Source organism: Pagrus pagrus (assembly GCF_965226575.1).
Source record: "Pagrus pagrus genome assembly, contig: HAP1_SCAFFOLD_27, whole genome shotgun sequence".
NCBI lineage: Eukaryota > Metazoa > Chordata > Actinopteri > Spariformes > Sparidae > Pagrus > Pagrus pagrus.
The window spans coordinates 66,357-89,879 of NW_028175436.1; the positions used below are offsets into that span (position 1 = coordinate 66,357).

The following is a 23,523-nucleotide window of genomic DNA, read 5'->3' on the forward strand; positions in this document are numbered from 1 at the left end:
TTAAAACACTCTATGGATTCTTTGAGGAACAGCTGCTGTATTTGGTGAATTGCTCTCTTCAGACGGGTGTCTTCCCCACCTCCTTTAAAACAGCGGTGGTGAAGCCCCTTCTGAAGAAGAGTGATTTAGACCCCAATGTTTTAAATAACTACTGGCCTGTATCCAACTTAACATTTTTAAGTAAAATTTTAGAAAAACTTGTTTTTAATCAAGTAAACGAATTTTTAAACTCAAAACATATTTTAGAGACTCACCAGTCTGGTTTTAGGATGAACCACAGTACAGAGACAGCACTCTTAAAGATTTTAAATGACATCAGGTATAATTTGGATAACAACAAACTCACCGTCTTGGTACTACTGGATCTAACCGCCGCCTTCGATACAGTAGACCATCACATTTTATTAAATAGACTGAGGAACCTGGTCGGCCTCTCTGGTACTGTTTTTAACTGGTTCACATCCTACCTCACTGATCGAAGTTTCTTTGTAAGTATGGATACATGTTCCTCAGGAACCCATAAGATAAAGTGTGGGGTTCCCCAAGGGTCAATTTTAGGTCCAACTCTTTTTAATCTTTACATGCTGCCCCTTGGGGACGTCATCAGGAGGCATGGCATCAGCTTTCATAGCTACGCTGACGATACGCAACTGTACATCGCCGTGTCGCCTGATGACACAGGGCCAATTGATGTCCTTTTTAACTGTATTTTAGACATTAAGTCATGGATGGCAGCAAACTTCCTACAGCTCAACCAGGACAAAACAGAGGTTTTAGTCATTGGTCCTGAAGGCCAGAGAGAGAAACTTTTACCAAAGTTACAGGATTTTAAACCCTCAAAATCAGTTAAAAATCTCGGCGTGATTTTTGACTCTGAGCTCACTTTTATTCCACACATCAAAAACATAACAAAGATAGGTTTTTACCATCTTAAGAATATAGCCAGAGTCCGCCCGTTTCTCTCTCAGGCCAGCACGGAGGTGCTGATGCATGCTTTTATCTCTTGTCGTTTAGATTATTGTAATGCCCTGCTCTCTGGTCTTCCCAAAAAGAGCATGCATAACTTACAATTATTACAAAACTCAGCTGCACGAGTGCTGACGAGGACCAGAGGGCGGGAGCATATTACACCTGTTTTAAAATCGCTGCATTGGCTCCCTGTGCGCTTCAGGATTGATTTTAAGGTTCTTCTACTAGTTTTTAAGTGTCTTAACGGTCTTGGTCCTTCTTATCTATCTGCATTACTTTTACCCTATCAACCCTCGCGGACCCTGAGGTCCTCTGGTGCTGGCCTTTTAACGATACCACAAGTTAGAACTAGAACACACGGGGAGGCGGCATTCAGTTATTATGGCCCCCGATTGTGGAACAGCCTCCCAGAGAACCTCAGGGCCGCAGAGAATGTTGATGTTTTTAAAAAGAGGCTCAAGACCCATCTTTTTAATCAGGCTTTTAACTAAACTCATTTAACTTTCTAAGTTCTTACATTTTTTATTATTATTTATTACTATCCTTATTTATTTATTATTATTTATTTATTTATTTACATATTTATTTATTATTATTATTATTATTATTATTATTATTATTATATTTTTATTTTTAGCTTAGTTTATCCTGTTTTATTACTTTATTGTTTTACTTCAATGTTTTATTTCAATGTTTTAGTCGTTACTTATGGTCTATTTTATACATTCTATTGTTTTATTCCCTCAGTTTTAGCTCCTATACCTTTTATCTTATTTTACTGTTTTAGCCCCTCGATCTTCCAGTGTTTCCTCCTGGGGGCCTACCACACCGGGAGTTGCTTCTGGTCCACCGATGGGGGTGCTGTCCCGTGGATGGCCCTGGCCCGGGTGGCTAGAGAGCTCTACACCTTGGTGTGGAGCCTCCTGTCTGCCTGGGCTCGGGGGGTCTATGTGGTGGCGCCCCTGCAGTCATGGACCATGATTCCTCTCGGTGTGCATGGCCCCCAAAGGTAGCTTCTTCCTCACCTGTGATTTCGGTGCCCAGCCATGTCTCCTTAGCAACAGCTAGTGTATGTGTGTGGGTGTGTGTATGTTTGTGTGTGGGTGTGTATGTCTGTCCATATGTCTGTGTATGTGTGTGAGTGTGTATGTAAATGTGTATCTGTGTGTATGTTTGTGGGGGTGGGAGGTTTGTGGTCTTCATGGTGTTTTGTATTGTTTTGTTCTGTTTTGTTCTGTTTTGTTTTTAACCTCTGTGAGGCACTTTGTGTTACCGTACAGTATGAAAAGTGCCATATAAATAAAGTTGATTGATTGATTGATTGATTAATAAACTAAACTTGGAAATTGTTTGAAGTTGTTGCAGATGTTAACAGATGAGATGAGATGCAGATGTTTTTAATCTATTTTGATAATCAGGTGATTGTATGCAGAATGCTGGTGCCAGCAACTCATACAGTGGTTTATACAGATAAATGAATAATTATTATCAGGTTCTCAATAATATTTCAATTCAGGGGGGGTGTGAAAAAATTTCTGTCCTCTAGGGGGGGCATGACAGAAAATAGTTGAGAACCACTGCTCTAAGTAAAGCTTTTTTGGGTCTGCTCGATATGTCTAGCTTTACTCAGCTCGTTCATGAACCTACTCATTCCAGTGGTAACACTCTGGATTTGATTCTTTCCCATGGATTAGATGCGTCAGCCCTGAATGTTGCTTCCGTCTCCTCTGCTGTGTCGGACCACTCTCTTATTACATTTGAAGCGTCATTAGCCTGTCCCTGTATCAATGACACAAATGTTTCCACCTCTCGTCATATCAGCCCGGCAATCATAGCGACACTCTGTGATAAATTGGCTGGGGTCCTGGCCCCTTTTGCGATTGCGACAAAGCCTGTGGAAAAATTCACCAATTAAGTTAACTCGGTAATCGTTTCTCTCCTCGATTCTGTGGCACCGGTCTCTACCAAGACAAGACGACCAAAGAAATCTTCTCCCTGGTTTACTAATGAAACCCGAGATCTCAAACAGGCCTGCAGGAAAATGGAACGTGCATGGCGAAAATCTAAATTAGTCGTTTTTCATCTTGCATGCTGTCATAGTGTACTTAATTACAAGCGTGCTCTTAATGCCACTAGAACAGCATATTTATCTGGCCTAATAAACAATAATAAACACAATCCTAGATTTCTCTTTGACACTGTGGCTAAACTTAATCAAAAAACCACAGTCTGTGAGCTGTACATCCTTTAATGCAAATGATTTCTTAGATTTCTTTTGCAATAAAATTGATGATATTAGAGCCAAAATTAATTCATCATCTCTGGCTTCCTCGTCAAAGTTGATTATAAAACAGCCTTCTGCCGATTCTCAGTTAGCCCCGGCTCTAAACAATTTTGAAGATATCTCCCCTGAGATATTGTCTAAAATTGTCTCATCCTCAAAGCCAACTACCTGCATCCTGGACACCCTTCTGGCAAAACTGTTTAAGGATCTATGGCCAGCACTGGGACCTACAATGTTAAATATTGTTAACTTATCGCTCATGACAGGTGTTGTCCCTGCTAGTTTTAAGTCTGCTGTGGTTAAGCCTCTACTTAAGAAACCCCACCTTGACCCAGGATCTCTAAATAATTATAGGCCAGTATCCAACCTTCCCTTCTTCTCCAAAATCTTAGAAAGAGTTGTGTCCCAGCAACTTTCAGGCTACCTAACTAATAACAATCTCCTGGAACCTTTTCAATCAGCTTTCAGAGCCTGTCACTCCACCGAAACTGCCCTTACTAAAGTGGTAAAGGACATCTTACTTACTTAATTTAGATTTAGACTCTACCTCAGTGCTTCTGTTACTAGATCTCAGTGCTGCATTTGACACCACAGGTCACGGCATATTGTTATATTGTATATATAAAAGTACTACATCGATATTTACTGATGTGAAGTATGGTGTTCCATACTCGGAGTTTGGGAATACAGAGTTAGGGAATACATTTCCACTATGTGGAACTATGTGGACGACACTCAGCTGTATGTGCCCATCAAAGCTGATGATAAATCTCAAATCGCCAAATTGGAGACCTGCCTGTGTGCCGTGAAGAGCTGGATGTCAGAACATTTCCTGCTCCTAAATTCGGATAAAACTGAGATGCTGGTCATTGCTCCCCCTCGACAGAGACACCCCTTTGAGAAATAACACAACTGTCGAGAGTTACTGTCACGTGATCAAAGTTCAACTGTTAAGAATTTAGGTGTTACTTTTGACTCTAGCCTCTCTTTCCATCAGCACATAAAAGAAATTACCAAGATCGCTTTTTACCACCTGCGCAATATGGCCAAAATTAGGTCCTTCCTGTCCACGGCCTTTGTTTCGTCTAGGCTGGATTACTGCAATGCCTTATTTTCGGGTCTTCAACATGGGAGCACTAAAGGTCTTCAGATGGTTCAAAATGCTGCAGCTAGAGTCTTAACATGTACAAGAAAATTTGATCATATTACACCAATCTTAGCCTCACTGCACTGGCTCCCAATACATATGAGATCAGACTTTAAGGTGCTGCTGATGACATACAAAACTGTACACAGCCTTGCCCCGTCGTACATGTCAGATCTTATTATACTGTATTCTCCAACTCGTGCACTACGCTCTCAAAATTCAGGGCTCCTGATGGTTCCCAGGGTTAAGAAGAAGTCAGCTGGCTGCAGGGCTTTCTCCTATCAGGCCCCCTTCCTCTGGAATAAACTCCCAGCTGATATTAGACAATCTGGCTCTATTGACGCCTTTAAATCTAAACTCAAAACTCACTTTTTCTGACTTGGCCTTTAATTAGTCCTTGACATCGACTGCTAGCTTCTTCGGTGGGTCAACTCAGTCTCAGTGAGTAAGCTATAGTATTAGACGCCACATTGTCCTGCCGACGAGTAATAATCTGCTTATTCTGATTAACATTGCATTTCTATAACCTTGTTTTTCTTTCTGTTCCCACAAGGTGCAAGCTGTGTCACTTTCTCCCCCTCTTTCTCCTCCTACTCTCTTTTCATTCAGGCTCCCTTCTGATGAACTCAGGCCCCAGAGACCATCTACCTCTCCTGGCTCCTACAGCCCCACATACTGTCAGATCTGGATTGTCACACCCGGGCTCCGTTGGATCGTTCCTCTCCTTGTTTCGCTATCTCCTTATAACTGTATTCCTGTACATTTTGAGGCCTCCTCATTCTTATCTCTCTCTACTACTAATTATCCTGTGTGGCCTGCCCTCTTCCAGGTCACCACGGTGGACAGGAGGTCGTGTGGCTCGGGCACCCCCTGACGATGCCTTGCCCTGCTCAGTCGTCTCCTGGATCCACATACTTTACATATATAATTTTTATCAGATTTTCTGTCAATGCAACCTGTAAACTGTGATTGCTGTTCTTTCTGTACATGCGACATCTATTGCATGACTGTCCGTCCTGGAAGAGAGATCCCTCCTCTGTGGCTCTCCCTGAGGTTTCTTCCGTCGTCTTTTTTTTCTGGTTAAAAGGGTCTTTTTTTTTTTTTTCCCCCATCAAGATGGCAAGTTTTTCCTCACTCGAATCGAGGGTCTAAGGACAGAGGATGTCGTTCACTTTACAGACTATAAAGCCCATTGAGGCAATGTGATAACTTGGAACAAAACATAATAGAATATGAACAGGTTATAGATCCGGAACATAATCTTTTTAAAAACAAACACCAGTTGCTGTTGTTATACAGAAAACAGTTTAACAATATTACTGTTGAACATGGGATAAATATTATTCATTTTAACAGTAGAATTTATATGCAAACTTCCAAAGTATAAAAGAATATCTAATGCAGTTCAAAAAGCCTTTTAACATTATAGCCATCTTAGAAACATGGCTTGACGAAGAGAGAGGTACAGATTTTGTTTTGCAGGGATAGGAACTTAATTGCATTAATAGAGGGAGCAAAACTGGAGGAGACGTGGCTCTATTTGTTGACAAAGGCCTCACAAGGTTGTGGACAATATGTCAGTAATCATGGATGATGTAATGGAGTGTGTTACTATTGAAATATGTATTGGAAAAAAAGAAAAATGTCATTGTCAGTTGTGTGTATAGGAAACCTGGTTCAAACATTGAAATCTTTATAGAAAATATGGAAAGGGTATTCGCTAAAGAAAAGCAAAAAAGTCAATTATGTCTGTGGGGATTTTAACATAGCCTTGTTGAATCCCAACAACCATAAAATGACGGATGCATTTGTGGAAGCAATGTATAGTATGAGTTTATTTCCAACGATTACAAAACCAACCAGAATAACATCTCACTGTCACTCTGATTGACAATATTTTTACAAACAATATGGAGAGTAGTACTGTTAGTGCATTATTATTTAATGACATTAGTGATCACCTGCCTGTCTTTGCGATTCATGAATGTAACTACAATAGGAACTGGGGGTGTAATGAAGTTAAATACAGGAGAGTAAGATCTGAGGAAACTATAGCTGCATTTAGGAATGATTTAATTAATTATGATTGGAAAGTTTGTGAAGACACTGATAATTATTTTTAGACATATTCAAAAATGAGTATGACAAAAGCTGTCATATGTATATATATATGCAAACAATGTAACAAGAATAAGTATTCTGAAAACCCCTGGATGACTAAGGGACTGCAAAATGCCTGTAAGAAAAAGAATACTCTGTATAGGCACTTCATAAAATATAGAACAAAAGAGGCGGAGATTAAATATAAGAAATACAAAAAGGCATTAACTAATATTATGAGAGTATGTAAGAAGGGTTATTATAATAAAATATTAGAGAATAATAAAAACAATGTAAAAAGTATATGGAATATATTAAAGGTATAGTTGGTAATCCTGTTCAGAAACACTTTTTGTTATACTGGGTGAAATGGCCTTTCCATCCTGAGAGTAGTCCATACATAATGTGTTCAGAAAAATAAACAAAATAAATCATACCTCTGTGGCAGCTGCAGGCCTGTAAAATCTCTGACCAATCCCTCCCTCTCAGTCAGAGTTTAAAGAACCGTTGCCGGATATATTCAACACAGTCCACATGAGCTGTGTCCAAATTCAGGGGCAGCATCCTTCAAAGTGCGGATTTGAAGGCCAATCACAACGCTGCGCGAAGGATGTCCAAATTCGAAGGCTCCTCCAAATGCAGCCCACAAATGCAGCCTGCTTCTCCCGCTTTTTGGAGGACGGACCGCTACTATCCTTCGCGGCCTCCCATATCCCAAGATCCTTTGTGCGCCGCTGCTCAGTCACGAAAAAGAAGAGGGAAAACTGAACAATGGCGACATCAAGTGGCGCGGACTTGACATTTAAATGTAAGTTCTGGGTTTATACTCGGTTTTTACTCATTTGATCATCCATTGCCAGATATGTTAAACTTCAGCGGACTTTCAGTTAAAATACGTGACCCTGGTAATGCATTAGCATACGGCATAAATTAGCATTATGCCGTTGGAAGTAAAGCTATAAAAGCCTTCGCTTTCAGAAAACCATAAAATCCATTCAGTCAAAACTCTTTCGCGGGCCTGGGCGGCATCAATCATGACATAACCGTAAGGGCGGGAACATCTGGTGACGCAAACCAGGAAATACGCCGAAGGCTGGACCGTCCAATTTAACTATGGTTGACGCAACCGTCAAAGGACTCTCCGAAGGACCCGGCCTTCGAAGGATGCGGCCCCTGAATTTGGACACCGCTATGGAGTTAGCAGGAGATCCACACTCCAGTTCAGAAGGTGGCGGTAATGCACACCTAAAGTTGTTTGCCAACAGCCATAAAACAGCAGCAGAAGAAGAAGCAGCAGAGTTACCAAGAGAGAACAATGGCAGAGAAAATGCAGCCAAAAGTAGCACTTCCAGAAGTGATGCAGAGGTTGCTGTCTTTCTGTTGGACAGGTAATTAGTTGTTTTGCTTCGGGGATTTGTTATTTTCATGAAATATGTAACGTTAGCCAAATTAGCTACTTTTGTCGCTTGTCTTAGCCCAATGCTAATGGCTCTCCTCTGCCCTGCTGATGGACTGGACAACTATTCCCTTAAATAATATAATTAGAAAAAGACAAACCAAACCAGATTACCCTGAATTGTTTACGGACAATGGCATAACAATTACTGATAGGAATGAAGTGGTTGACAAATTTAACAGTTTTTTTGTTAATGGATGGGTCCTAATCTGGCCAAAGAAATAAATCCGAGAAGAAATGTGTTGAGGAAAAATGTGTGGAGAGAAATCCAAATTCAGTCATATTGGGAACTGAAAAGTAAGGAAATTATTGATATTGTAAATAAGTGTATAAGTAAAACGTCAAAAGATTAGAATGATATCGATATGAGTCTTCTAAAGAAAATAATAAATGGAATTGTGGGTCTGTTAACACATATATGTAATTTATCATTCATAACGGGAACATTTCCAGATAAAATTAAAGTTGCTAAAGTAATTGTATAAAGATGGTGATAAACACCTTTTCACCAACTATAGACCTGTATCCTTGCTTTCTCAGTTCTCAAAAATTATTGAAAAACTTTTTGTTACAAGACTGGATAATTTCATTAAAAAAAATAATATATTCATGGACAGTCAGTATGGGTTCAGATCAGGCAGATTAACTTCTATATATTTGTTGACCTAAAAAAAGCATTCGACACAATTGATCATGGGATGCTACTTAAAAAACTGGAGAGGTATGGCATCAGAGGGGTTGCATTGGATTGGATAAAGAGTTACATTAAAAACAGGCTTCAATTTGTGCAGATGGGTCTTCACAAGTCAAAGAACCTGAACATTACCTGTGGTGTCCCACAGGGGTCAGTCTTGGGGCCGAAGCTAGTTATTTTGTACATTAATGACATTTGTAGAGTTTCAAATGTACTGAAGTTTGTTGTCTTTGCGGATGACACAAATATTTTTTGTTCTGGGGAAGACTTGCAGCAGCTCTTGGAAGTGGTCACGGAAGAAATGTATAAATTAAAAAGTTGGTTTGATATAAATAAATTATCATTGAACCCAGGGCCGCCCCTGGCAAAATTGGGGCCCTAAGCAGAATTTTATTTTGAGCCCCCCCCCCCCCCCCCCCCCTTTACAAAATGACTGTATCACGGAATGCCATTTAGGTTTACAACCTTTTATAAGTAGGAACAAATCAAATGAACAGCCTCTTTCAACAATGGAACAAGCCTTTTACAGATGCAGGCTGCTTCAGTAGACATGGTGCCTGATGGCCCTTGTGACATACTGGGTGCTGGCTCCGTGTCACCCTTAGTAACAAACTTCAGCATTGACCCTGTTATGACAAGAAATCCACCATACAAGCAGATTATTAATTTTTGTTTTGGTCTTAATGGTAAATTACACAATGAAATTAATGTAAATACTAGCCTCACAAAGATTAAAATGCAATTAATGCAAATACGACTACAGCTAATAATATTCATTATGATTTGATTTGATGATATTTCTATATCTAAATATTTTTAAATACTTATTTTTACATTTAGTGCTTAGGTTCTATATTCCTACACTGCTGTTTGCTGCTGTAACGCTTTACATTTCTCCATTGTGGGTCAAGGATTATCTTAATTTTTCTTATCTAATCTTATATGACTGTTATAAATTAAATTCACCAAGAGATGGCGACATTTTACCTCCATAAAAATAGCCCAAAACTTCTATTGATAGCATAGATTGATAGGCTATAAACCTGAGCCAACATACGACCACCAACTGGTCAATTAACCGCTCCTTTTTCAACAGAGCTGAATGTATATGCAGTTAACAAGACATTCAATAAATGATAATCAGGGCCGCTGGAAAATTTCATCTCCAGTCCACATCTAGACAGAATTATCCTCTCTTCTGTCTCATGATTAGCATGCTAGCAGCTGGGGTGTTTATGCCACAAAGTTTTCTTTTTTATTTCAACAACATACCCACCTTCAAGTGAAGCACGAGCCTCCTCTTGTTTAGACTTTGTCTTTCTTTTGCTTGCTCCCGATTCATATTGCCGTTGGGAGGCCATCTCTCCACCTGCATCCAACTGCCTGTCGGCGCATCTGACCGCTGATTGGTCAGATGCTGCGTGCTGTCAATCATTGCGGCAACGTGTGCGGCGTCAGATTACTCGTCTCTTTTTTTTTCTCTCCTGCCTTTGGCTGACTTGGTGCTCTAAGCGTGCCTCACGGCAGCGATGCGCATCCTTTGCGCATTTGCGGAGAATGCGTCCCCTTGTGCAAAATGGGGCCCCCCACGGATCGTGGGGCCCTACGCACAGCGCGTGTTCTGCGTCTAAGGAGGGGCAGCGCTGATTGAACCTGAACAAAACTAAATTTATAAATTTTGGACATCGTAAAATGAATGAAGATGTTCACGTAGAAATGAATAATGTTGCAATAGAAAGAGTTTATGAAAACAAATTTTGGAGTGTTTTAATTTTTAATTTATTAATTTAGTTTTGCTGGAAGGCCCACATTAAGTATCTGTGTACTAAGATGGCAAAGAGCATTGGAGTGCTGAGTACATGTAGATATATCTTGAATCAAGCAACACTACACTTTCTGTACTGTGCACTCATTACAATATCTTTTTTTTATTTTTTTTTATTATATCTTTATTTGGAATGGACATAAATACACCAGCATATCAACATTGGTAAGAGTGAAAACAAGTGTCCTTCCGGTTTTGTTTGTTTGAGTCCAGGAAAAACGCATCACCAGCCGTCCAGGCATGCGAGTCCAAAAAAGGTATAGTCATGGGTCGTGGATTAAATTACGTTCGGCCTTTGTAGTACCCACTTTCCTCTAATAACTTAAATTACACAGCAATTGTAATGGAATAATATCAGTGGATACAGGTTATCCTCTTAAAAGACAGTACTGATAATTTGCGTGAGGTACACAAAGCCAGATGAGATTTACATGCTCACTTAGAGAGAACTCTGGTACAACTTACTTGTAGATCTCATCTCTCATCTCACAGTTTAAATGGAACTATGTACAGGAACCAGGGTGGTCGCCCGCTGCTGCTGTCATAGAAATAATTAACAATAACCAGTCAGAAATTAAGTAAGTAATCTAGGAAGTAATATTACCAGTGAGATCAAATGAAATCTGCTCTCGTGGGGGTTATGAATGAAATCCAGTTGTTCCAGATTTGGTAAAATTTGTCCTTTTGGATTCTTAATTGATAGCTCAATTTTTCCATCCTAAATATCTCTAGGGTAATTCCAATCCAATCATCCAGGGTAGGCTGAATCGGGCTTAACCATCTCCTTGTAATTGTTTTCTTACTTACTCACTGTAAACCCGGATAAGTTGATTGTACTTAAACCATTTGCGTCAAGTGATTGCCGCAAATAGTTTAAGTTATTGACAGTAGAGAAAATTAATTTGTTTAAGTATAGTCAACTTAAATATACAATAGTCAGAATTTAACATTTTTAAGTAACATACACTTAAATGGTTTAAGTAATCACAATAGAAAAGTATAGAGGAGTCTACTTAAAAGTACAATAGTCAAAACTTAATATTATAAGTCAAATACACTTAAAATTCTAGTTTTATTAAAATTATGAATATATTAAATTTTAAAATATTATATGGAATAAGAAATTTCCAATTAAATTATTCTTTTGTCAATGACCACACAATTCAGTACATTGTATTTATTTTATTTAGACACACAACAAAGCAACAAATATGTATTCACAATGATGCTGTGTGAAATACCAGATGCAAATCCAGAATAACAGTAAGACCTTGTTTTCATAAAATTTTCAAAATGGGTCTTTGCCAACAATTAAAACAGTATATTCTTACTTTTTGCTGCAGATATAACCTTACAGTACCTTTCTATGATGCAGCAAACAGAAAATGTGTATTGAATTAGGAAACGATTTCCTTCCAAATACAATCACAGCATACACAGGACCAGAGTTGTTAAAAAAAACTGCAACTTTCTAACATGTGTCCTCTGTAGAATTATTTCAGTAAAACGGACAACACTAGACACACGCAGTACAAGAAGTATCACATACAAAATGAACAACTGCAAGAATATTTGCTCCATTGAGTGCAATGTATTTGTGCAAGAATCCAGACACGGGCATGTGTGTCATGTGTCATGAGCATAAATGTGTCTTACACTGCAAGATCATTCTTCAGCTTTTGAACCTTGGGAGGTAGCTCACTTCAACCAAAATTTAGCATTAGGCTACCTGCTGAATGAAGGCAAATGTGTTTTTTGAGCACTTCGGGTAATGCAGGTGGAGTGTGTAGGTAAAGCCAAACAAGAGGCACATTGCCTGAGGTAGGTTGGTGAGTGCTTCCATTACAAGACTGCCCTCTAGGATGATCCCCACTCTTGAGGGGTTTAGTTGTGGCGATGCTGGGCTTGCAGTGCTGGTGTCCTCATAGCAGAGGATTCCCACGGGAATGTCCACAGAGTCTCCCTCATTAAGATTCTATAGTGCGAGAAAGAAGACAAAGGAGGATATTCAGGTTAACAGCAATTTGTCTACAATCAGCTGTGTGGTCTTCATAAATATTATGATTCACATGACAAACAGCAAAAACCTCATTTGAGAGTCTACAGTTTGCAGTTGAGCCACACTTCTGGTGTGAAAGCGAGATAAATGGCTAGTGAGTGCGTTGAGAGACTTGAATGTACACATACATTCCTGATGCAAGCAAGGAAAGGGCTTAGTTCTTGCATAAGTCCCATGTTTTAGCCTATAATATTTAAAAAGCTGTGCTCTCTTCTAACAGATGGCATTTCCAAGGCATTTTAATATGCCTAAACAAAAATAGTAGAGTTAATGAGGCTAATGTTAAAAGTGGGCATTGAAATGTTTTCAAAACTACATTGAATAATTTGAATTTTACGCTACTGTTGCAAAACTGTATGTAGAAAATACACAAGCAGAGAGAGCTACTCAAAAATCACAATTGTCACAATTGCAATTGTCAAACGCTCAGAATTTACCTAAGTCAACCTCAAATTTACACACATTCAAATGCACACGTTTCAAACTAGAAATGTTCCAGCAGTTTCTAATACTTGAATAGAGAAAACAACTCACCTCATTCAGGCAGAAATGGTGTTCTGTTTACGGCAGGCAAATGTCCTTTAAAAGTGTCCAAACTTGCTAAAAACAGAAAAATGCAGGCATGTATTGTCCAAGGATCATGTTAAGTGCAAAGACCTTAAATTGCTCTGTGTAAATAAGAAAATGGCGCAACTTTCTCTGTAGCCCAACAGACAAGCACAGACTTGTCTTGAGTTTTGAGCCAATCACAACAGGGCAGCACTGTGGCCTGAAGTAAAACTTGATAGTTTAAGTTTGTTAAACTTACAAAAATGAGTACACCCAATGACTGTCTTATACACTCTTCATATACTCATACTGTTTAAGTAATGCAATAAAACTAATATTTAAAAGTAGTATTTACTCAAACTGTTTGCATAGAATGAACTTTCGGGTTAACAGTGTAGCCACCAAAAGTAATTGCAGCAGCTTTATCTCGGTCCTGCATTTCAAAAAAGAGACAAGACCCAGGTACAGAACATCAAAAACCAGAGGTATTTGAGTGTTAAAAAACGTGCTTAAGGAAGCCTGGATACCCCTCCAGAAATCATTTAACTTGGGACAATCCCAGAAGATATGATAGTGGTTAGCAACAGTTGAACCACATTGTCTCCAGCATGCCATATGTGTGGAAAAATTCTGATTCACGTTCTGTAAGGTCGGTCAATTTACATCCATAAGCAATATATGATCGTAATTGCAGGTATCTATGAAATTTGTTTCGTGCCAAGCCGTGATTATCCCGCAAGGTCTCAAAGCTGTGCACAGGCTTTCTTCGAGTAAGTGAAAGGAGTGTTGTGAGACCATACAATGTCCATGATTTAAAACTAGAGTTGTGCCTATTGGGAATAAAATCTGAGTCATAGGCAAACCATCTGAAAATTCTCAACATTCTATGCATCTCACAAATATTAATTACCTTCTGCCAGACTCTGAGTGTGTGGGATACCCAGGGGTTCGCCGACTTTTCCAAATGAGACGTTAGACCTTATCCGCTATTACACATATTACCATATCTGATCTATTGTGTTGAAATCTGGGGTAATACTTACAAGAGTACCTTAAAAAGGATATGCACATTGCAAAAAAGAGCAGTAAGGATAATAAATCATGCTGGGTATCTTGATCATACGAATCCTCTATTTTTTAAATTACAGACTTTGAAATTTATGGACTTAGTGAAAGTTAGAACAGCAATAATAATGTTTAAAGCAAGAAATAATGCACTGCCTGAAAACATTTAAAAAAATGTTTCAAGATAGAGAAGGTAAATATCATCTAAGAGGAAAATTAAATTTTAAAAAACCTTGTGTACGTACTGCTTTTAAAAGCATGTGCATATCAGTCTATGGGGTAACATTGTGGAATGGTCTTGAAGAAGAAATCAAAGTACTAGCTCTATACAGTTTAAAAACAGATACAAGAAAGCAATTCTTGACAAATATAATAAAAAAATAAGACCTCAAAACTATCTATTTTCTGGATGTAATTATTCTATTACATTTCTGTTCCTTATACGAAGCAATATGTATAATATAAATATAACTAATTGCAATCACGGCTGGGTTATGGAATACAGTACTTCACTTTGGTGGTATATGGGGAGTGACTGGGGAATTAACTTTTTCGAGTTTAGGATATTGTAGGAGGCTAGTTTAAGTATGCCTTGATTTTTTGTTAATTGTTTTGTTGTATTTATCATTTTGTCATTACTTTGTATTTTACTTTTATATATTTCTTTTTTGTTGTATTTATTTTATGATGTGAGGAAGTTGTGAAGAAGGGACAGGACTAAATAAGCTTTCTGCTTCCTCCTGTTCCCTCTCGAACAGATTATTTTGTTTGTCTGACATATCATTTTGATGGCTACTTGTTGTTCAAGATAAAATGAAGAATAAAGAATGAATTGTGATTTTGGGCTATATAAATAAAATTTGATTTGATTTGATTTGATAAACCCCCCCCCACTCCCTGTTTACTACGCACAAGTTTATCTAGAGGCTGCTCTTTTAATGGTTGAAGATGGCCACCCTGTTCGGAGATAACAAAGTGCCTAACCTGGAGGTATTTGAAATAATGGGTGTGGAGTAGTCCATACTGAGATGAGAGCTCTTCAAAAGTCTGAAGGGTTCCATCTTTGAACAAATTCCCAAAAGTTGTAATACCTCTTGTAAACCATAGGTTTGTAATACCATCTCTAAGGGCTTTAGGTAAAGAGGGATTGGAGTGGAAAGGGGATTTGTCATAAATAGGTTGAATACAGCCCGTTTTCTTCCAAATTTGCTGCCATATCTTATAAGTATGGACAATAACTGGGTTTGTTGTTGTAACCAAAAGAGAGCTAAGCGAGCTGTTATATTGAACTGATTCCAGTTTGAACTCTGTTAAATGGTTCTGTTCAATTTGTTTCCACTTAGGTGAATGGGATTTGCACTGTTTGCCAGACCCACATTGCTGTAATTTGTGCTGCCCAATAGAAATGCTCAAAATTGGGGACTTTTCAGTCCACCTTTTTCTAGAGGGTTTTGCAATATTAACATCTTTATCCTGGGTGGTTTGTTTCTCCATATAAACTGTGTGATGCAAAGGTTGAGTTGTTGAAAAAATTGCTTTGGGACCAGAACTGGTAACATCTGGAAACCTGTACGCCTACAGGTGAGAGATTGACCATTTGGTGACCTGGTGCAGCCAGAACAACCTGGAGCTTAATGCTCTAAAGACAGTGGAGATAGTAGTGGACTTCAGAAAGAACCCAGCCCCACCCGCCTCCTTCAACCTGTGTGGCTCCCCAGTCAACTCTGTGGAGTCCTGCCGTTTCCTGGGCACCATTATCACCCAGGAACTTAAATGGGAGCCGAACATCAGATCCCTCACCATAAAAGCCTGGAATGGGAAATTGCATTACTATACCATTTTTATTCATTATGTCGTCTTACATTGTCTTCACTGTGTTCTTCCCACATCCTCGAATGTTTGTACTGTCAGCACAAAGAGATATGTGCTTCTTGTTATGGGAACGGAGCCTGGTACAGACATGAGAAGGACACAGGGCATTCCTTTCCTTTAACAAAAAGGGTTCTCAACTGTCTCATCTTGTTCTTCTTTCTGCAGACCGCATGCCACTCTGTTGATTGATGAACCTTTTTTATAAAGAATAAAATCCTTAAAAGACAACTGGTATTTCTTACAAGTTTGTTTCAGATATCTCACAAATAAGACAAATTTCCACAACAATTTGGTGTCAGAAGTGGGATTCCTTGTGTGACAGGATCTGGAGCCTGCAGCGGACTGTGACCGGCCAGCCTGGAGGAAAACTTCGTCCAGCCTCTACCTCGAGAAAAAATCTTAAGAGACGAGAGGACTGACCGCTGCGGCCCCGGACCGTCATCACTGGAATCCTTATTGAGGGAAAAAGGACCACATTGCTTAACAAACGGTGAGATACTGAAAGAAACGAAACTTCTTTAAGAGGGAAAATAAATGAATAAATAATTATAATTATGTTTTGGAAAAAAAAAAAAAAAATTAAGTAAATTAGTAATTTTTGCTGGATTTCTGTTGATCATTGTGATAGTTGGGCGACTCGAACCAATTCAGGGCAGAGTAATACCGGGTTCTGGGAACACCGGCGCTAATAGGAAGAAAAGGTGTTTATCCTATTAAGCTGTTTTACCGCTGGATTGGGGGCCAAATCAGGGCCGAGTGAAACCAAGCAGAGACAAGGGGTCTCTTAAGGTTATCACCGCTGGTTGGCTGCTTTTTTCCAGAATTTGTAGCGTAATTAAACTGAATTCATGGTAATGACCGGGTCTTAAGGATAAATATAAAGTGCACTGGGACAAGTGACAAGTAGAACAATGGGAGGCAAATCCAGCAAAAAAACAGGAAGCTGGCGTAGGACCAGACCTGGCTGCCCCAAACATAAATTACATAAAGGTTAATGATGGTAATGAGGCTATAGAGCCTTTACATGTCTGGGTGAGAGAGTTTGGTTTTCCCTGCGGAGGGACATTCAGCATGAGACAGCTGAATCTGTTTGAGGAGAAGATTAATTTTAGAATAAAAGAGATAAAAGCAAAAAGAAAAGTGTCACATAAAAAAACTTGGGGAGGTTGAAAGGCGTTTGAAAGCCTTTAGGATGTGGAAAGTGGATGCAGGGAGAGACGTAAATGTGCTAGTCAAAATGAGAAGGAAAAGAAGAGTGCAAGTGATGAGAAAAGAACAGAGTTGTCTTCTCAGAATCGGGTTTCTTCTCTGTATCCCCCACTTCCAGGTCCTATGCCTCAGTGTCTCAGAGTGGACTATGACCTCGACGCGTCCCTCCTGTTCAACCCATAGCACCGCCGAGACCACCACCGCCACTACGGTCTCCAGCACCACCGCCATACCCGGACGACCAGAAACCGTCATCGTCTGCTTCCCAACCAGATATGAGCGCAGCGGGACACAAACAAGGGGATGCGAAGCTCAGTGCCAACAAAGGACAGCTAACCAAAACCACATCTGTTGCTGCAAACTTTGGAGAACATTCCCCTCTTACTCCTCGACCTTACACCAGAAGCAAGGCCAACAAGGAAGATAATACAGGAGCCACCGGCACCTATCCCATGGTGGAGGTGGCAGGAGCCCGGGGCGTCCAAATGGTTTTCCGCCCCAGGTCTGATACTGATGTGAAAGAGGCCATGGCACACCTGCCACAGCCGAGTACATGTGGAAAGAAATTTGATGAGGACTTAGAACTTTTCTGTCGAGAATTCAGCCCAACCCTTCCTGAACTGAAACGCCTGCTAATCCTGAAAATGGGAGCAGCAGATTGGTCAAAGCTTTCAGAAAAGTTTCCAAGTGGCGACACGTGCTGCTCACATCATGACTGGGACGACGTGGAAAATGAAGACTATAGACATGCTGTTACCGCGCTGTATACAGTAATTACAGCTGCCTTCCCACCTCGGATGAACTCTGCTAAGATCTCTGACTGCGTACAGGCGAAAGGTGAAACTGAGGCTGCATATCAAGGACGAGGTCACAGAGGATACGGTGACTGGAGACGCTCTTATTGTGATCCAGAAGTGTGTCTCCGATGTGAACAAAAAGGACATTGGGCCAAGGATTGCACCAAGACTCTAGCTGCGACCTCCAGCCAGGCGGACTGAGAGAAGGGAAGGGGGGTGCGGCCGGACAGCTCATTCTCTACTCTGACTCACCCGACGCATCTGGAGCCTGGTAACACACCCACATCGCACACTACAGATCACACGTTTGAATTGTTATGTGATGCAATAACCTTCCTTGAAACAAAATGTTCACCTCCAGCTGGTACATATGTGAAATATGAAAACAATGCCTTTAAGAAAATGCCAACAAATTCTGAATCTGTGAATGACAGAATGGTTTCTTTCCTTGTTGTCTCTGGTGCCACACACTCAGTGATCAAAGGAAAGGAGTTTCTGAGCTCTCCTAAAATGTCAGGCTGCTTTGTCAACTCTGCAAGTGCTTCTGGTGTAGTAGTACGTGAACATTTTACTGTTCCTCTTAAATGTTCCGATGATAACAGCACCAACTTCAAACATGCATTTCTGTTGTCAGACTGCTGCCCTATAAATTTATTGGGCAGAGATCTCATGTGCAAACTGGGAATAACTCTTATTCCCACACCAGATGGTGTTCAAGTCATAAAACCTCATGAAAATGCACAGTTGTTTGTGAAATATTGCCCTGATCAGCTGTTGTATGCTTATCAGTGGAAGCTACCGTAGAGCGATATCTGCAGTCTATTTTTGGAAGAGGCCAGAAAACACACACCCCCTGGCCCACCACACACGCACGTGCAGTGCATGCCAAATGACTCACTTCAGTGTACATCTTTTGTTTCAGTGGGTCCAGATAGACAGTATGAAAAGAAATGGTATGATGACAAATACAAAAATGAACGGTTGTGTATCACACACCTATGTTGGACAGAAAACAAATGCATTGCATCTGTGCAACTTACACCCACTCAAAAACATCAGTACTATGTAAATAACTCTGCGCCGCACATTGCACTTGAAAAAGCAAACACTGATAAATGGGAGGATTTGGGTCTTTTTGCACGTGCATGTAGATCAACCACTAAGTGGGACCCCACAGATGACCCACATGTGTTTTACAATCCAAAACTGCATGCATTTAGAAAGGTTTTTCTGCAACCACTCACACACAACGAACAGTTCAGTTAGTTCCACCTATAACATCCTCGCACATTTTTCTGTCAGAGACTGAGGCTGCAGCCATCCCAGCCCTCCAGGAAGTCCTAAGACTCTGTGGGCTCGAGGAAAACATGATGTTGGTCTAATTAAAACAGCAGAACCAGTGGTGATCACCCCCAAATCTGATTACAGACCTTGCCAACACCTTGCCAAACCTGAGGCTATTGAAGGTTTTTGAGTCCCTGAAAAAGGCAGGAGTAATTGTGCCTTGTGACACTTCTCCTGTGAGGACTCCTATTTTTTCCTGTGAAGAAAATAAGAGACAAAGGTCAACCAACTGAATGGCGTTTTGTACAAGACTTGCAAGTCGTAAATGATGCTGTACAGCCGAGAGCTCCTCAAGTTCCTAATCCTTACACAATTTTGTCACAAGTGGTTTTCGGTGGTGGACCTGGCCAATGCATTTTTCAGTGTTCCTGTTCATCCAGATAGTCAGTTCTGGTTTGCGAGTCCCGTACTGTTTACGACGCGTTGCGGAAAAGTCTAGAGCCTCTGGCTTTGTCCGAGGGCTCTGCACTTTTGCAGTATGTGGACGACCTTGTGATTTGTGGGCCAACAAAAGAACAACGCGAACGCGATACGATCCGACTCCTAAAACATGTCCGACAAAAGGTCACATTTTTGGGTCATGAGATTTCCAGCGACGGGAAATCCCTTTCACCCAATCGTGTTGAGGCAATTCAGAACATTCCCAGGCCTAGAACCAAAAAACAAGTTCTTTCGTTCCTGGGAATGTGTTCTATGCAGTGTTAGAAGCACCACTTGGTGCTACGGTGCATGGTAAAAGCCCACAATCACATGATTTAGTGACATGGACTCCTGAGGCTGAAAAGGCCTTCACTGACCTGAAACTAGCTCTACAGACAACACCTACTTTAGGGCGACCTGACCCGAGCAGACCATTCACACAGACTGTTGATGAGAGGAATGCATGTATGACATCAGTGCTGCTCCAAGATCATGGGGGGAAACTTAGACCTGTGGCTTATTTCTCTGCTAAACTCGACCCTGTAGCTGCTGGGTTGCCACGTTGTCTCCGGGCTGTAGCAGCAGCTGAGAAAGCTGTTATGGCTTCAAGGGATACTGTAGGTTATTCAGATCTGACTCTCCTTGTTCCTCATGCTGTTTCTCTAATTTTGCTTGAACAGAAAACCTCACATCTCTCCACAGCACGATGGCTAAGACACAATACTGTTTTGCTTGACATGCCTAACATCAAGATCAAAAGATGTACTGTTCTTAACCCTGCTACATTGCTTCCCATTCAGGGGGAGGGTGAAGATCACAACTGTGTTGCTGTGTTGGACGAGGTGTGCACCCATTGCACCGATTTGTCTGAAACTCCACTGATTAATCCTCACTTTGTTTTGTTTGTTGATGGCTCAGCATCCCGTAACCCAGAAACCGGTAAAAAAACAGGTTGGTTATGCTGTAGTCTCACTACATGAGACTTTGAAATCAGGTTCTTTGCCGCCTCACTACTCTGCTCAAGCTGCAGAGTTAGTTGCTCTCACAGAGACCTGTAAACTAGCAGAAGATAAATCAGTAACGATCTGGACCGATAGTCGTTATGCTTTAAGCGTTTTGCATGATTTTGGTGCTCTATGGAAGCACAGGAAATTCATAAAATCTGATGGAAAGCCTATTCTGAATGGTGACAAAGTTTCTGCATTATTGGATGCTGCGTTATTGCCCAGAGCCATTGCTGTGTGTAAATGTCAGGCTCACACTAACAACAGTGATTCAGTTTCTACAGGGGGGTATTTCAGAAAGTGGGTTTTGTGAAAACTCTGAGTTTGTTAACCCTGAGATGAGAGAAACTCTGAGTTTTTAGTTCCAGAAAGAGAGGTAACTTAAACTCTGAGTCTGTTACTGCGGTAACTGACTCTGTGAACATAACCTGCTCACTGGCAGGTTTACCTGAAGAAACCCTGAGTCTGACGGAGCTGTCTGACAGCAGCTGTCCTTTCCTTCAGTCCGATCATGTTGAAGCAGAAATAATTCACATAGTTTTACACCAGGAGGAGAATTTAGATTCATTTAGATGAGCTCTCACTCCCCGACGAGGACTGAACCGAACAGTAGACCGCTTCTCATCAGTCCGTCATTTATATTCTCCGGCCGCACAGCGAATATCAGGCTACACATCGCTGACGTGCTCTCAGATCTGAACAATCCTCTTTGTTTGTTTTTTTTGTTTGTTTGTTTTTAATCACTTCGCAGGTTAATCAATCACCTTCAGCAGCCAGAAAAAGAGAAATAACTCACATTTCATTTGACTTTCTTTATTTCCCACAGATAGCTACAAAAGTAACCATCAGTAGAGCCTATTGTATTTTTTCCAACAACGTAATTTCAATGTCCGTGTTTCTAGTTTGCAGCCGCATTGAGTATAAGATTAAATGACTTCTAGTTAAATCTGTAGACAGTAGGCTACGTGTGTGTCTGACTCCAATGTTGGGTACTGGGGGAGAGTGACGCCCTCAGCCTCTGGTCACCCAGCGACCTGACTCAGGACCAGCTCCTCTGTCTCTGGCGGACGTGGTGGAGGTGAGCACCACTTCATGTTCATCTACTCAGCAGGATGTTAGGACACAGATGTGTGTTAAACAGCATCTGTTGGTGGTAAAAGCTACTACAAGTTAAAATATCCACTGAATAAACTTTTACTTTGTTTAATATGTGAAATAAAACCAAAGTGAGGAGCCATCGTGAGACTGTTTTTATATTTTCAGCCGATTTGAATTAAATAAAATAGCCTAAAATAAAATAAAACACTGAACAACATTCAACCACTTCCTCAAAGGCTAATATAAAAGAAAGTGATGTTAAATTCAAAATGAAAAGACGGCCGCATCTAAAACTCTGTCAGTGATTTTTATTACGGCTGCAGCCGTGTTCCTTTTTTTCCCCACAGAAAATGTCTGCTTCCTGTTTTCTCCCCTGTTGCCATGGTGAATCACAGTATCGGAGCTCCATTGATGATGGCTTTTTACTAGTCGTCAGGCACGAGCTCAACTCAGAGTTAACGTACTCAGAGTCGACTTACCTAACTCAGATCAGCTATCCTGGAACTGAAAACTCAGAGTTTCACTTCACAGGGTAAGTCAACTCAGAGTTCAGGGATAGACTCAGAGTTTGTTGAACCTCCTTTCTGGAATACCACTCTGGAAATGCACGAGCAGACGCAGCTGCTAAAGCTGCTGCTGGAAAACATGGAGTAAGACACACCCACACCCTGCTTCACTCTGACCCTGAAAAACACACAGACACTAGTGCTTCCAACTCTGACACACACACACAGATATTAGCGCTTCTGCTGATGAAAAAGGAATCTGGCGATCACTCGACTGCACATACACTAACGGCATCTGGCACGGACCTGACAGTAAACCATGTTTACCAAAACACTTTTTTCCACATTTTGCCAAATTTGGGGGGGAATGGGGGAATGTTTGATCTGATAAAAAAACATTGGTTCACAAAAGGCTTTACAGCCTATTCTCAAAGATTTTGCCAATCCTGTCATATCTGCACTACACATAATGCAGGTAAAACTACACGACAGCCACAAGCAGCACATCCACAACCAGAGGGACCTTTTGAACATGTCATGATGGATTTCATTGAACTAACCCCAAGTGAAGGCAAGAAATATTGCCTTGTGATGGTTGACATGTTTTCCAAATGGGTTGAGGTGTTTCCCACCTCAAAGCAGGACGGCGCTGCTGTGGCCAAGGCCCTGATGACGTGTGTGATACCACGATGGGGTATCCCCAGGAAAATAAGTAGTGATAATGGTACACCATTTGTGAGTGAAGCTATTAAACAGCTAGGAGGTTTTCTTGGGATTGACTTGAGACAACACTGCTCCTACCATCCAGTGAGTGGGGGTGCAGTGGAAAGAGAAAATTGCACTTTGAAATCAAAACTTGCAAAGTGTTGTGAAGAAACAGGTCTCTCATGGACTAAAGCCCTGCCGATTGTGCTAATGTACATGAGAATGAGAAAAAGAGCGCGCGCAAATCTAAGTCCCTTTGAAATCCTCCTTGGCAGGCCTCCCGAACTGGGAGTAGGGCCTGTTAATAGACCACTCCCTGAGACCTGTTTCTATGAAAATGATATGTTGCAATATTGCCAGACGTTGTCCTCTGCTTTATCTCAAATCCACAGACTGGTAAAGGACGCCCTTCCTGCTCCG

General features: G+C 40.7%; 1 long non-coding RNA gene across 2 annotated transcripts in view; it reads left to right on the forward strand.

The window, feature by feature from the left end:
* LOC311253640 overlaps positions 1-16,500 on the forward strand; it is a 35,487-nt gene extending 18,987 nt beyond the window's left edge. The window contains exon 4 of one of the 2 annotated variants that reach the window (XR_014621748.1): positions 16,343-16,500. This is a non-coding gene — a long non-coding RNA (uncharacterized lncRNA). Of the gene's footprint in view, positions 1-15,729; positions 15,888-16,342 lie in introns of those variants that run through there. The other variant, XR_014621749.1, reaches the window with a different exon arrangement.
* The last annotated feature ends 7,023 nt before the right edge of the window (positions 16,501-23,523 follow it).